The sequence below is a fragment of the Meleagris gallopavo genome, chromosome 6, assembly GCF_905368555.1.
Source record: "Meleagris gallopavo chromosome 6, MGAL_WU_HG_1.1, whole genome shotgun sequence".
NCBI lineage: Eukaryota > Metazoa > Chordata > Aves > Galliformes > Phasianidae > Meleagris > Meleagris gallopavo.
Window position 1 is genome coordinate 24,580,775 of NC_139409.1, and position 15,204 is coordinate 24,595,978.

Consider the following 15,204-nt stretch of genomic DNA (forward strand, 5'->3'; position numbering starts at 1 on the left):
AGACAGGGAGGCTGTGTTTGAACTGCAGGTCACATGTCTTACAATCATTTAAGCATGTTCAAAGAAAGGAACTCATATTAAATGCCTTATTTGGACATCAAACCTCCAATCCAAACCCGCTGGTTTAGTAACATGATCAGTTAAATCTCTTTTCAACCATTATCATTTTCCCTGTAGTGATTATTTTTAGTGAAGCATTTTGATGGAAATTGGGAGCTTTCCTTAAAGCTTAGTATTTAACTCAAATAGATATAAATTTGTCATCCTTAAAAAGTATATGCTGTTACAGACTTTCTTCCTTATGTGTCCAAGTCCCAGTCTAGAAACTGAAGCAAAGTTGTGTATTTTTAATTGGTTTTATATTGCAACTTATCATTGATCAAGTGATCAGAGACAGATGATTTGATTTTTGGAACACCATCTAGAACCATCTCCTTTCCTATTTATACATAAACAGAAGATATGGAAAAAAAAAAGATATATGCAGATTCTCACTAGTTGTAGATCTTCATTGACAGATCTTGTATGTTATCAAGGCACTCTGTAGCATTGTATATGGCAGGGTGTCTAAATATCTTTTCCTATTCTTCCTATTATGCTTACTTGGAATTTACTGTTCTTATAGTAATGGCATCTACAGTTCTGGCCCACTATTCAGATAAGGAGATTGTTTAGAATAGGATGGAAACAAACATTTCAGGATCTGGGGACATGCCAGTGAAATGATTTGTTGACTTCTTGAGGAAACCTCCTTAACCAAATGAAAAAGAAAGTCACTGATTTTTACAGCTGAATATACTAAATATGAATACTTTCTTGATTGAGAGAATTCAAAAAGACTTGCTGTGTGATTCTGATAACAACATATGACTGCTCAATTTTTACAGATGTTTGTATATAGTTCAAAACCTGAGCTGAATGGGGATGCTTAGGAGTATTTATTTAGTTATAGGTGCTCTCACATTCTGTAAAGATTTATTTTAACACTGTTAACGTTAAGACCACTGTCATTTCCATTTTATCGTGGTCTGAAAGTGTTTCATATTAGTAGCTGACACACACACACAAAAGTTGGGGAGGGATGGCATTTTTTTTGTCCCCCACTGTATTTAATAAAACACAGCAAGATTAACCAGGTTGGCAGAGCTGGATGTTAGAAGTGTTACGAGAAGTTTTCCATTAACTAGGAAGTCCTGTAGATGTCAACTTAAAAGGTAAAATAGGTAAAGTTTTGTAAAGCATGTAATAAATTGTTGTCAGATACATTTGATTTTTGCCATAGTATTTCTGGCCAGCTGCTGATTTTAGGAAAGCCACTAAAATTGCACATGTGGAATATTTTGAATGACTCTCTTTTGGTTTTGATTTTTTTTCTTTGTTTGCTCACGAAATATCATAAGTCTGCTGTAGTGAAAGGTTCTACTCATAGTCTGTAATAGTTCAATCTTAATGTTTACTAAAGAGCTTGTCTGATTCTTTTCTATTTTTTTGGCATTAAGGACTGCATTTACCAACTTGGAAGGTATGGGGAAATCCATACTTTTTCTACTAATTGTTTTCCTTTTAAATTGTGTCCTGATTTATGAGTGTTGGTAGTTTCATTTTTGTTTGTTTGCTTTAATTGTAAATTTGTAAGGTGAACCAGGTTAATTTCCTACTACATCCTGTGATAAGCATGTTTAGCTAGCAAAGAATCTCATCTATGATCTTTTCTTTCACTTTTATGTTCAGCTGGTCCCAAATAATGTATTAAAAATAAATGGGCTTCACTGAGATCTCTGGTTGACTTTTGTATTCGGTGAGTCATTGTAGTGTTACTACAGGATTAAGGTCTATTTTGGCTTTTAATCGTACATCCATGCAGTGTACTTTTGAAAATAATTATTATAATGTTGAAAATTCTGATTTCTGTCTTATCAATTTATTGAAGTTTAAATCTCTGCATGATATTAAACTTTGAAGCTGTTGTAGTCTGTATAAATCGGGACTCAGCTGGAGTGAGCTTTTTGTGCAGTAAAGGCTCAGTACTTACACTGGTAATAACACAAGTGGTTTTAGTGACCTAGTACAGACTCTGTACTGCAGTAAACAGAATGAAGTCTGCCAATTAAAGACACTTGGTGCTTTATGAGAAGACATCTAGAATCTAGGCTTCAGCTAATTAATTTCAAATGAAGCAAACAACATGCTGGAGTGGAGAATAATTTGTTCCTTCATTCATGCTTGTGAGAATCCCATCATTCAATTACCACATGAAATGAGAACACTAAGAAAAACCCCAAGCTCACCTGTGCATTTTAAAGTAAGATTTTCCTTAAAATTGAAAAAAGCTGATTTTATTTGACACCACAGAGCATACAGCTTTAATTGATCAATATAAAACTTTAGCCTTCGCAGAGCCCTGTTCAAAGAACACACCGCTAGGTGCATGGCGGTTCAGAGCAATTACTCGTGGTACTGTCACTGCTCACTAACCTAAAGAAGCCATGCAAGTACTGACACCAAAATATATTTCAGTCTTCAGCAGACATAATTTTAAAAATTATGTTGTAGTTTTGCAGTAATTAAATCTCACGTGCACGTGTACTTCAAAAATCTGTCAGCAGTCCAATTTTCAGACAAAGTGCAAGCGTCAAGTGAAGGAAAGTACAGAATGAGAAAGAAAAATAACCACTTTCCTGCATAAAGTGTTCCCATAGAGCATCGCTGAAGTAATCTTCATGTTTATCAAACATTTGTGTAATAGATATATATGTCCAGTTGGTAAGAGCTTTTTCTTTTTTTTGTAGCGTCATTTAATGCACTATCACCATCCACAGAACTCAAATGTAATAAGTGACTCTCAGCAGCAGATCAACTGAATTATAGTTTAATGCAGTAGTGTTGGGTATGGTGGAGGAGTGATTACACTGTGCTTGAATACTCCTGCTGGCTAGTCATTAGAGGAACAGACATCGGATTATTTTCTGAGAATCTTATTCTGAAGTCCTTGCTGAAACAAAACTCTTTTTTCTACTTTTTTTTTTTTTTTTAATACAATTTTATTGTGCTGGTACAGAGGCTTATAGCTTGAGAAGAAATAGTCCGTTAGGGCAAAATACAAGGTGCTAAACTAGCTTAATTTTTCTATTGGACATGGATGTGTTAAAGGCTAAAGCCAGACACTTTTCACTTCAGGGATGCAATAAAAAACCTAGCTTCCAGAAAATTACAGCTGCAGTTATTTATTCTTTTTTTTTCATCCCATTCCATTAGGCTTTGTAATAAAAGCTATGTTTCAGTTCTTATTTAAATAATACCAGTGTGTAGTTGTCATTCCTGTTTAGTAATAGCCTAGTTTTGTCTAGTAGCTAACTTCATTATGCTATTTTATAAGAGGTGTGTACATATCACTAAAAGACCCCGTCCCGAGAATTTGTCATCTGAAAGATAGGTGAGTAGCATAAATAAAGAAAAATATGAACTTTTTTCTTGTTGTTTGCTTGCTTGATTTTTCAGAAATAAAGTGGTGGTGATGGTTGTCAGTTGGCAATTTGGTGTAAATATTCCAGGGAGCAGAATTTTGTGAACTGTCTTGAAAACTGTTATGGAATTTGTTTTATAGTTTTTCCCACTCGTGGCTGATGGCATCAGGAAGTTCATTACGAAGAAACCTGATGATGTTATCTTCATGAACAAATTTGGAAAAAAAAAAATAGCAGCAATAAAGATGGTGAAGGCTTAGTCAGAGTAAAAAGCTGATGTGGAAAGGGCAGCATTGAGGTGTAGTGAGAAAAGTTCAGAATGACTTTGGCATTAGTCATTGAGTTATCTAGAGCAAATTGTCTTGGTCTTAGCTGAAATGATGTTCAAGCCACGCACACGGACAGCTTGTAGGGATCAAGAACTGAAAATTTTTGTGCATTACATGGAGACTTTCTGATTACAGAATTAGCATGTTAACTGATGCAGTGGTCATGAAGCAGGTGACTTTATCATAGAAGGAGGTCAGCTTACTGTCCTGTGACGATACGCGAAGCTTGGGCCAGATGGTGTCAGTTATGGAACTGAGAACCGAACTCTGGAAATGCAGAAGTTAAGGCTTGATTACACTGTGTTAATTCTTGTCTGTACACGTCACAATAATGGCTCTAATTAATGGCAGCAGGCTGTTTTAAAATAGAAATATTTAAGATCTAGCTTTATGTCACTTTCTGTCCTTAAAAATGATCTTTGCTGTATGCTATGGACTATTTGCTGTAACATCTTTGAACTTAAAATTGCAGACATCTAATTGAATTTACTTTGTGTTTCAAAAGCAGATTAGTCTTTGAATTTTTACTTCAGCTTTTCTCTAACTAAACCACAGTGTAGGAAAACATTCTTACATGTATTGGAAGCTTCTGCTTTGGAAAGGAAATGTTGAACAGTTGTAACTCTGAGGTAACCTGATCTCTCTGCAACTGACATCGAGTTTGTCTTTCAGAATTATTTCTTATTCATTTAGGTTTTATTTTACTTACTTTATGAGTTTGTTTGGTAGAAGACCTTTAGGCAGGACAGCTGTCATAGGCAGAGGTAATATCTTCCAATAACCATTAATCTTTACGGAAAACTAGAACAGCTTTTTGGAGAGATGAGTCCTTCCTCAGATGTGGAAATAAAAGCTGCTGCTCCATAGCCAGATAGGAGCTGAGACAGTGTCTCAGAATGTAGGTAAATCGAACCATTCTGGGAAAAAAAAAAGAAAAAAAAAAAAGAAAAAAAAAAGATGGTTGTTTTTAAAGGAGACATGGTGGGAGGAGAGATGACAGGGATTCATTTTCTTGTAGGGAGAGGTAGTCATTTGTATTTGCTGTAAAGTGAAGATCTTTCCTGAAGTTATGATTTTTCATGTTGATCAGATAAAATAACAAATACCTCTTACGAACGATGGACAAATCTGTACTCAGCTCCAAACAATAATTTAACACTTGTCACTCATTTTCAAACTTACTGCTTCCAGTTTCAGTATCAAAGAGCTTCTGTGACCCAAAGCCTAATATATCTGCCTTCTCTAGCTGTCTATCCTACTTTTGCATGTAGACTTTGTCTTTCTCGAGTTATTAGACCTTTAGAAGTACAACTAACCACTGCTGCAATTATTTTTAAGAGTCACTTGTTATTTGTCCATTAAGAAAGATTTATTGTATTCTGATAGCTACCAAAATTTTTTGTCCTCCCTACTTCAGCGAGCCTTTAGGCCTACTGATTCAGCTTTTTTTCCCATGCTAAAATTGAGAAAACAAACCCAAAAATCCTGGTCTAAAAGATATATTGTGATAATATATATGTCTTAGATAAGACTGTATATAATTATAGACCTTTGTTACAGCATTGAAGCAGTTTTTTCATCTAGTCAAAATCTTTGCTGATTCTTGGTCTTACCTTCAAATAGGAAAAGTTGTGTCTGTTGCTTTTCCTCCTCAGTCTGGCCTATTCATCCTTTTTGTCCTTTCTCTTTTTCTTCTAGCACCTTGTTAAGAAGCTAATTTTAAGTAACACTTTTGACTGAAAACCAGAATAATTTCTTTTTTATGACTTGATCTTTTAGCAGCTATGTATATTAGTACTTTTATTTTGAATTCATATGTGTTAATTGTTGTAAAAATAGTAGAAAGATCCTGTACATTTTGACAAACTACTGCTAGTTGTCTGAGTAGTGTGCATGGTAATACTAAGAGGTCGTCTTGGCTATTTTACCCTTCACTCTTTCTTGACCAGCAGTTTTATGGTCGCCATAATAGTTTGAGTTCTCCAACAGGCTAGGCTTATTTTTTTAGTGAGCTCATCAGGCATTACTACCACAGAGATAGCTCCATTATATAATCACTGGGACCATAGCAAAAATGGTTTAAAAATGGCAAGTTAAGCTTATTTAAAGTGGCAGACCAATTTAACTTTTCTTGCAGTCACGCTGAATGCAGCACTTGTATTTGTCTGTTGTTTCCGAGGCAATTATTAGCATATGTTTAAAAAGCAATCAGATCTGGTCTGCTAGGTCAAGATAATATGAACATAAATGCGCGTTCTTACAACTAAGCTTCCCTAAAATATAAAGTAGAAAAACAAATGTAGTGTGAAATGTTATGTAAAACACAGGCATGGCGTAATTAGCAAAGGACAGTAGTAATGCTGTTTGTTAGGACTTGAATAGTAACAGTCAATTAATTTTTCACAACGGGAAACAGCAAAGCATTTAACAAAGAAACATCATCTGCAGCATAAAGGCTATACAAAGAATCAAAACTGAGGCAGTTAGTAGATCAGAAGTCATGAAGTTAAACTAAAAAGAGGGGGGTTGGGGAAGGAGACTGATCATATTTTTTTTGCAAAGAAATCTGTCTGTATGTTCTAATAATTGATAGATTAAACAGCAACAAAACAGATGAGTGGTACTGTTTTGTATAAAAGGAGTACATACCTAGCTGTGTGTGCGTAGTGGTAAATAGCATGGACAATGTAATTATAGGCTTGATGATCTAGGTACAGCTATCCTTATTCAATCTAACTACTAAAATTTCAAACTATCAGTTCAAAGTTGGCAAGTAAGGATATGATTAATGTTTCTTCCCTTCCTTTTCCTCTGTACCAGAATAATGGCAATGATCTAAGTTGGATAAATAGGGAAGCAAAGAAGCATTGTTGTGTTACATTCAGAGAGAAAGCAGTTATAAACAAATCAAGAGTTCTTGTAACAAAGTCAAATCTTGCTATAAAACATTTTGTATTTCTGCTTCAATATCTTGAATTGCCCCCCAGATAGTTTTGGTAACCATATAAACTTACTAGGCTCTAATTTAGGTACCTTCATTGAATTCCTTATATTGCAGCATATAGTTTTTCTGTTTGCAGCATATGGGTGGTAGAACTTTCCTTATAGTAGGCTTGATCTTTCATTGCTAAAGCTAACTGCTTTTCATAGGACCAGTATCAAACCCCATGAGAGGATGCAAAGGTATTTTAAGGGAAACACAATTAAGGGAAGCAGTAACATTATGTGGAAGAGCTCTGTTATCTGGAATTTCTGGCTTCTCTGCAGCTTTTCCAAGCATCACATGTCAAGGCTTTTGAGAAAGGCACACATTTCCATTTAGTCCCCAAATCACATGGCAATTTTTTTGTACTGGAGTTGCTTTCAGAAAGACTAATGCCAAATAGATGTTCAGTAGAGTTTTGATAGATGTACTACGTTTTCTAATGATACCAGGGAGTTTGGTGCTGCTGCTCTTTACTCTGTTCAATTGGTCATTTTAAATTTTATATTACAAAGCATACATTACTTGGTGATACTCTTCTAGTTATTTGAAGAGGAAAAAAAGAAGAATAAATTCTTCCTCTTTCCTCAGCAACCATAAACAATTAAAAGGAAGGAAATAATGGGCCTGATTTAAGATAGAGAGATGCAAATGTAATTCTAATGTAAATCAACTCCAGAAACCCTGGACAGAGAGGGAACAGAGTGGGAGAAAAACAACTTGATCTGCGTCGTCTCTTTTACCCAGAAGGGAATGTTGCCCACAAGAATACGAGCTTGTTGGAAATTAGGCACAAAAAGGAGTCAAATAAATATGTCTGAGTTGCAGAGGTTTGGGGTGTATTTTGTATCTGTTTCTGAGCCAGTGCAGCTACATGTAGGTAGTCTTTTGTCAGGGCAGTCTGGCCCAATGAGCATAGCACAACACACTACCATCAGGTAAGAGCATGCCAACCTTGTCCAGAAGTTAATATTTAACTTCACTGGTTTGTCTCTGGTTTGCATACTTATAACTGTTTTGGGGTTTTTTTTTTCGTTTTTTTTTTTTTTTTTTTTCCCCCCTTCTGCAATGTTTTAAGACCTTTGACCACTGTGGAGGTAATTAAAGTGAAATTCTGGGGAACAGTGGAAACATCCTGGGAACTGTGAATGTCCTAAAATAGTTGTTTGAAAATGTACAGATATCCTGAGGAATTTCAGAGTCAAAAGCAAATGAAATTTAGGGTATGCACAACATAGCATTTTGAACTAAATCCCAGGCTGCAACTTAAAGTAACATTAAATTCCATTGGACAAGCATAAGGTGATTTTTTTTTAAATCATCCTGGTTTATTTTCAGCAGAGCTTTAGTAATTTTTTTCTCCGTGGGGGTGCTGCTCTGCTATTGTAACTTCAGAACGCCTGCACCTTCTGCTCTAACGGTTTTTTTAAAAGAAATATCCTAATTCTGGATAATTTCAAAGGAAGATGAAGAATTTGAAAACAGTACCTGCCCCTGGAGAAACCCATCACAAATATGTAATATAAAATGGCGCCAAAGAAATGGTGCTTTTTGACTGGCATAATAAAACCTTGTGTAATGAAGTGCTCCACGACTAATGTGTGATAGGTGATGAAATATTTAGCTCAATGCGTTGCCGGTTTTTTTTATTAATTTTTGAAATTATCAGTGATACTGTCTGCAATACTTGTCTTCCTGTACCCATAGTCTCCTCAGTTCCAAGGCACAACCCAGCTCTAGTTTCAAGTACAACAGTCTTCTGTTTAAAAAAGAAAAATAGAGGTGAGATCAGTGACCAGTGGAGGCCAAGCTCACAGATCTTCTTTACCCAAGCAGCCTCTGCTTCAGGCACAGATAGGGCTAATGATTTAGAGTGGTTGCAGGCCTGTTCTTCCTGCACTAGCACCAGTCTAGTGGCTTGTCTGCTTTTTTGACGATTTGATTCATTTCACTAAGCTGGTGCAAAACAAGTCACTCCCTCCCACACCGCACACACACGTGTTGGCGTTTCCTGCCTGCTTAACAAACCGAGCTCTCAGCAGAGCATCGGGTAAAGTAGCAGCGCTGCAGTCGGCTTTTAGGCCTTCAGCTGGCCCAGCCCTGGGGATGGCTGTGTGGTGCCTCGTTTGTAGGGAACAAAATCGGGTTACTTCATGTAAATGCCTTGTGAAATCAGCTTGAGATACCGTTCAGAGGGCACATGTTTGGAGCTGGAGTAGAAATGCAGAGATGTTGTGCTGCTGCTGAAGAAAGTGGAAAGCAGTAATGAGAGCGTAGAAAGGAAGTGGCATAACAGGGAGATAAAAATGCACGGAAGGGCTTCATTAAGTGCAAAGTCAAACAGAAGGTGTTGAACCAAGGGATGGCTTTTTTGTTTGGCTACCAACAGTCCTGGTAGATGAGTACTGCCGTCTACCCAGAAGGGTAGAGCAGCTGATGTAAGCTCGGGGAGTGTCTGGTAGCTCAGAGGAGCATGGTCCTCCCAAATGGTGATTCCTATTTGCTTTGACTTGTAAATGGACCCAGGCTGCATTATGGCACATTCTTCTGCTGTACCATAACTAAATTAATTTTTAAACATTTAACCCTTTCATAGCCAGTAACTTCATGTTTACCTTGATTCCTTAGGCTGAAGAGATTTAAAACATATATTACCATTAAATAAATATTTCATTACCTAAATAGAAGCTTGCAGGCTGTGATATGCTGATTCTGTGCTCTAGTTACTTTACTTCTAATCTCAAACATGTTCAAGTGATAAAATCAGCCCTTGCCAATTTGTTGAAATGATACACATTTTGCAAGAAGTAAGACTGAAAGTTTACTGAAGCATTTTGGCCTCCAATCTAAGGCTGAGAAAGGAGGTCACTTTGCAAACTGGGGGTGTCCTTCTGAGATGTAACACTGGGAGCACAACTACACAGTGGCTCTATTAACATCGGCTGAGACTGTATGCTTTTGCTTTCTTCAGCTGCTGTGTATGTCATTGATTTCAGCCTCTCAGTCTCTTCTCCCAGCTTTACAGCTTTGCCACATACACTGCCTACTTCCAGACTGATTTGCCTTTTCAGGACAAACTTGTGTCAATAAATGCCATGTGAAGAAATAAAAATTCCGTCACCTATCATGATCAGTAAGAAAAGAATGCAAACTGTAAAGTACATCCTACACAACCATTGCTCTAGGTTGCTCCCCCATGTCTTGAAAGTTGTAGTAGAAGAGTAAGGGAATGAGGTAATAGTAAGGATAAACTTTTTAGGAAATGGAAAGTGTTCCATCACAGTAAAAACATATTAGTGTTGCTTTTGGTGTATATCCACCCATATTTAATATTTCTTTTGTAATACTGAAGCTAATCCATTCTCTTGAAATTGTCTTTCAGTTGTCCGTACTGGAAAGGACTTTTATCAGGGGTTTTGTAATGGAAAAAATTTGTTATAGATTTTGAATCCAATAGCGTGGTACTCTTCCAAACATCAGTATTAGTGCTGCCTTTTTCAAATTAAAGGAAGTGCAGATTATTGTGAACAAAGAGTTCATGTGATTTGAATGGTTTTAATCCAGGATTATTTCAGTCAGAAATCCACCTTAGAACATACAAAGTGGGAAGAAAACGCTTGGCATTTCACTGCTTTTCACAGTAAGTGACAATGTATGTAGCTTGTTCAAAACATTTATCAAGATTTACTTCCTAACAGAGTTTATGATAGTATCCAGTTGATTCCATTACCCCCAGGGTATTTTAACAGAGCAAGAATGAAATCCAAACACCCTCCCTCTTGTCCCTTGGAATAATGTTACATCTACTTATTTCTGGTTCTGATATTATTTTTCAGCTAGACTTTGCAGGTTGTACCTTCCACTTGCTCACAAAATCCCTGTCAATCTTAAATAGCTGAGATTTCAGAAGAGGTGTTTTTTAGCCTTGTAATACCCAATACAAATTTTTGCACCTGCTAAATATCTAACACTAACTGCTGTGTGGATGTGTAGCACATTTTCGTGTTCATAAAGGTATATTGATCGTGTTTAGTTTTTATTTTTTCTAAATGTTTGGCCACTATTAGCTTCCTTTTGAAGTAGCTGTTTATGAAGAATGTGTTTGTAAATGTACATCTCAAGATTTGTTTGAGGCTGACTCATTTTTGACCTCAGTTTATATACTCTGGACTAGCTTTCTCTTGAGCCCTTGAGGAATGTCACCTGATTTATCTTACTAACATTGCTGTAGTAGCAGGTCTTCCATCTGAGTGAATTGGAGAGTATTTCCAAAAGTGAAAACTACAATAGTAGTTTTGTAATACTCTGTTATGGTTAAAAACAGTTTATTTAATTTGTATCTCAGTGATGATTCTGCATTTCCTTTGATTCCAAACCTCATGATTGCATAATTGTCTTGATGAAGCATTTATTAGATTTAACAAAGAGATTAGACTCTTAACTTTCTCAGTCTCCCTGTTCAGAAACAGTCAGTTTTTATAAGAATAATCCATGGAATGTAAAAATGTTGCCATGGAATATGCATAACATTACAAACATCAAATGGATTTTTCACTAATTACTTGTAATATTTGTCTCTCCCCATCCCACCCCCACATTTGATGAATTCAAGTGAGACAATTTCCCTGCTCTCACCTGAGCTCTGAAATGGGAGAACAGCAAAGTACCCTGGTCTCTTTCTAAACACCTTAGAGGAGCTGGCGGAGATAAGGCTGTGAATATTCAAAAGGGAATATAGGTTCAGTATGTAGGTCATGGCAGTCTCTCTTTCTTCCCCTCTGCTCGTTGTGCATGACCTGAAAATGCAAAAATAAATAAAATAATAATAATAATAATGATGATAATAAAGTTGAGAGTGGAAATTACAGCGGTGTTTTTGGGAGGGCTGGAATCATTGCAGTCCTGACACCTCTGGATTTGTCCCATCATTTATTGACAGATCTGTCTGAAAGCTTTTCTGCAGTCAGAGGATTTATTTCTGTCTGTCCATCTGTTTTGTTCATGAAACTTGGGAAGATTTTTGAGACTTACATTCTTGTGCCACTTGGTTGAAATGAATTGCTTGCTCCTCTTAGAAGACCACCTTGAAGTAAAGGCTGATGCACACATTGCATTCTACATGGTTTCGTTTGGTTCTTTCAATCTGAATCTGGAACGAATATTGCTGCAAGCTCTACTTTGGGGAAAGTTTTAAATGCTGCATCTCTTTATTGAGTTATAGTGTGTCAGGAAGCGTGTATAATTCTGTAAATACCAGAAATTCAGCAGCATTTTTGTATGGAAAAGGCTGGGGAACATCAGCATGTTGGGTCACTGGGGCTGGACTCCATGCTGCCATGGTAAGCTTAAGTCTTCTCCCTGGCACATGGGCTCCACAGAGCCTGTGTTCTCCTTGTCTTCTGAAGCAGAAGTGGTGAAAGTCGAATGCACAGCAGGATTATTCTCTGTCTTGGAATAAATATGTATCCTGGAGTAAAAATCAAACATAGATTCAAATTGTGAGCCTTCGTTCTTAATGTCAGTATTGAGAATTCATATTTCTATTTTGCATGCAGTCCTGCAAAGGTGGAAATACTGTTTGACAGTTATTAAGGAGTAGATTTAAAAATAAAGTTAAAAAAAAAAAAAGTAGTTTTGCTTAAAGGAGTTCAGAATTTGTGCTGAGGTTAGCTACCTGGAAGACATTTCAAAAATGAAAGTGGCAGAACAACTTTGTGACAGCAGCTGCAGTTAGACCACTAAAATCCTTATTTTTCGCAGGGGCAGAACATTTATATCAAAAACAAATAAACAGAAGAGCTCAAACATATCAGTTCTGTGCCATGGTGTGTAAGATTTCCAGAATTAAATCAGGCTTTCCACTGAAATCTGAGATTATTGTTTGCTTGCAGATAAACATTCAGTTTCTCTTCATCTTTCAGAATGTCTTTTTTGTTTACAATAGGGACAAAAAGAAAAACCAACAAACTTCAAAAACAAATTCTGAATCTGATAACCTTTTTGGATGCAATGTGTTGATTTGTGAAGCCAAACCCACCCACCTAGTTTCTTTTCCAAATAGTGAGTTTTTAAAAAAGAAACAGTCAGAAGATATCCAGTGGTGTCTGTTTATCATCCTCAGTTACTACTGAATTTAAAAAGCAGCAAGAATATTTATTTTGCTAAAAACGGTGCAGTGATATCTGTAGCCTAAAAACTGCCCTCATTAATTGGCCGCGCAAAATCAACCCTTCTTCAGCTCCAGGAAAAGTAAAGTAGACTGTTTCTGATTTTTTCCTCTTTTCTATGCTAAAAAGGCAATGTTCTGGAGCATTTTATAATGTCCAGTCTGTATTTAACCTGATACTTCTAAGGGATAAAGGTGTAATGAATAAAGCGGTGACAGGGAAGCTATAGGCAATATTTTAAAGAAAATTCCCCAATGGAGACAACTTTTCTTTCTCATAACTGGGAAATGAGGGAATTTTAACACCATGAAAGGGCTCTGATTTTTGCGTCAGTTAGCATTAACTTCAGGGAAATTCCTGAATAGTTTCATTTGAATCAAATAGAAAGTGCTTTCAGCTGCATACTGCTTATTTTTTACAAAGACAACAAATGGATTTCATGTAGCCAGATAACTGAAAAATTAAAAATCCAACTGGCCATGCCTTATTTTGGAAACATTAAATGTAATTTAGCTGTGTTTCCTGGACACGTGATAGGTTGCCTACTAAGACGGTGGTATTAGGATGTTGTATGAAACCTACGTAAGGGTTTTGGTTTTCCATTAAATCATTTCAACAAACCTGGAAAATTCTGCTTCACCTTTTTAGTGGCTATGTTTTGGGTGGCTTGTACTTTTTATTATTGTGAATAGTTACATTTTGCTGCAGTTACCTAAAAGAAAAGGAGTTGGCATACAAAAATTGTGCGCTGCGTTGTATTAAATAGAACTTTTTTTCCCAAATGCGTATTCTGGCTTACTTAGATGCACTTTTCTATTCTGACATTGTTTTGTTTCATATGCTGTAAAAAAAGGAGGTAAGTTCTTGGAGTGCAGGGAATCAGGAGCTGAGCTATATTTTGCCTTTGTGAAGGGAATTGCAGTTTGTATCATAGCATCAATGTATATGAATAATAATCATTATCATAATATTTCCCTGAGTTATCCTGTCACTGAATTTGATACATACCAGCATGAGCAACAATTAGCCAATGGGCTAGGATGAGTCCTATTGGGGGGGGGGTTGTTTAGGTTGGAGCATTGCAGTTCTTATTTAATAAATCTGCAGACTTGCTGTAAACAGTTATTAAGAGAGCCTACAGGAACCCGTGTGGTGTGTGTGTGTGTGTGCGTGCCTGGGGGAGGGGTTGTGTTCAGTTTGTTTCTTAATTCATAGAGGAACGCTGACGTAGAAATCAAAAGCCCAGAGTAAAAAGAAAACACTTGTTTCCAGAATAGTGGAGACTTTTTTTTCCTTTCCTTTTCTGTCCTCCTTTCTTTCATTCTTTCTTTCTTTTCTTTTTTTTTTTTTTTTAAGTCTTTGACAATTTGGAAGTAGTGCGGTTTGTTTTTATTGTGAAAACTCTCAGGAAGAACAATTCCGAGTCGGTGCCATTATCCCCAGCTGAATGGTGCTGGGTTTGTGAAATGGAGCAGCTGCGGTAGTTTTAGCTCTGCTCACAAAACCATTCGCTTTTTAATCAAGAACTTCAGATTCTGCGGTGGCTGTTGGTGATGGAGATGGCCAGCTCTGCCCTGAGAGACAGCTGCAGTATAATTGAGACAGACTGTGTGAAACAAATGTAAATGCCCAATGGATGTCTTGAGAGCGGAGTACTCACTAAACTGTAACTGAATTTTTAAAAGGATGAGAAGCACTTATACAGACAGGAATTTACTCCATGATGAAGCATTTTACAGCACGTGATGTTCTTACATATATTGCATAAAACAGAGCTGAAGTTTGGGCGCTGGCACACAAGTTACTGTGTACAATAATCCAGGTTTTGGTGATGGTGCAGTGTGCATAACTGCACAGTGAGAAATGCTGCGCTCTTCCAAAATATTGTTACTAATTTGGCTGAGGTCTTTTTCTTAAATTGTCTGGGACGTTTGTCTAAATGGCATTCCATGTGTCACAGTTTTCTACGTATGCTTATTTTGACAAATAAAAGTGGTTGTATTTTATGGGATGAAATAGAAGCAAACAGAGGCACCGAGGGCAGCCATTAATCTGTAGTGGCAGTTATGGCAGTTATGCATTTAGAAGAATTTTTTTTAAAGCAAGTAAGCATGGGGAAATAAGTGTTCCGTCTCATCTGATGTAAAACCTCAGACTGACAGTTTGCTATAGAAGAGACTTTTCTAAATAGCGTTGTTTGACTAAATCAGAAATATCTTGCTTCGCATCACAAATCAGAAAGTGCTGCCCACGTGTTTAAA

At 36.7% G+C, this 15,204-nt stretch overlaps 1 protein-coding gene and 1 long non-coding RNA gene across 4 annotated transcripts in view; one reads left to right on the plus strand and one right to left on the minus strand.

The window, feature by feature from the left end:
* The window catches only part of UMAD1 (UBAP1-MVB12-associated (UMA) domain containing 1), a 70,515-nt gene that overhangs the window by 23,859 nt on the left and 31,452 nt on the right, over nt 1-15,204 (plus strand). The window lies entirely within an intron of this gene.
* Nucleotides 2,407-5,107, minus strand: LOC146544110 (uncharacterized). Its single transcript, XR_014884241.1, has 3 exons — nt 4,503-5,107; nt 3,997-4,060; nt 2,407-3,666 (listed from the first exon to the last, which is right to left on the minus strand). It is a non-coding gene; the product is annotated as an uncharacterized LOC146544110 (long non-coding RNA).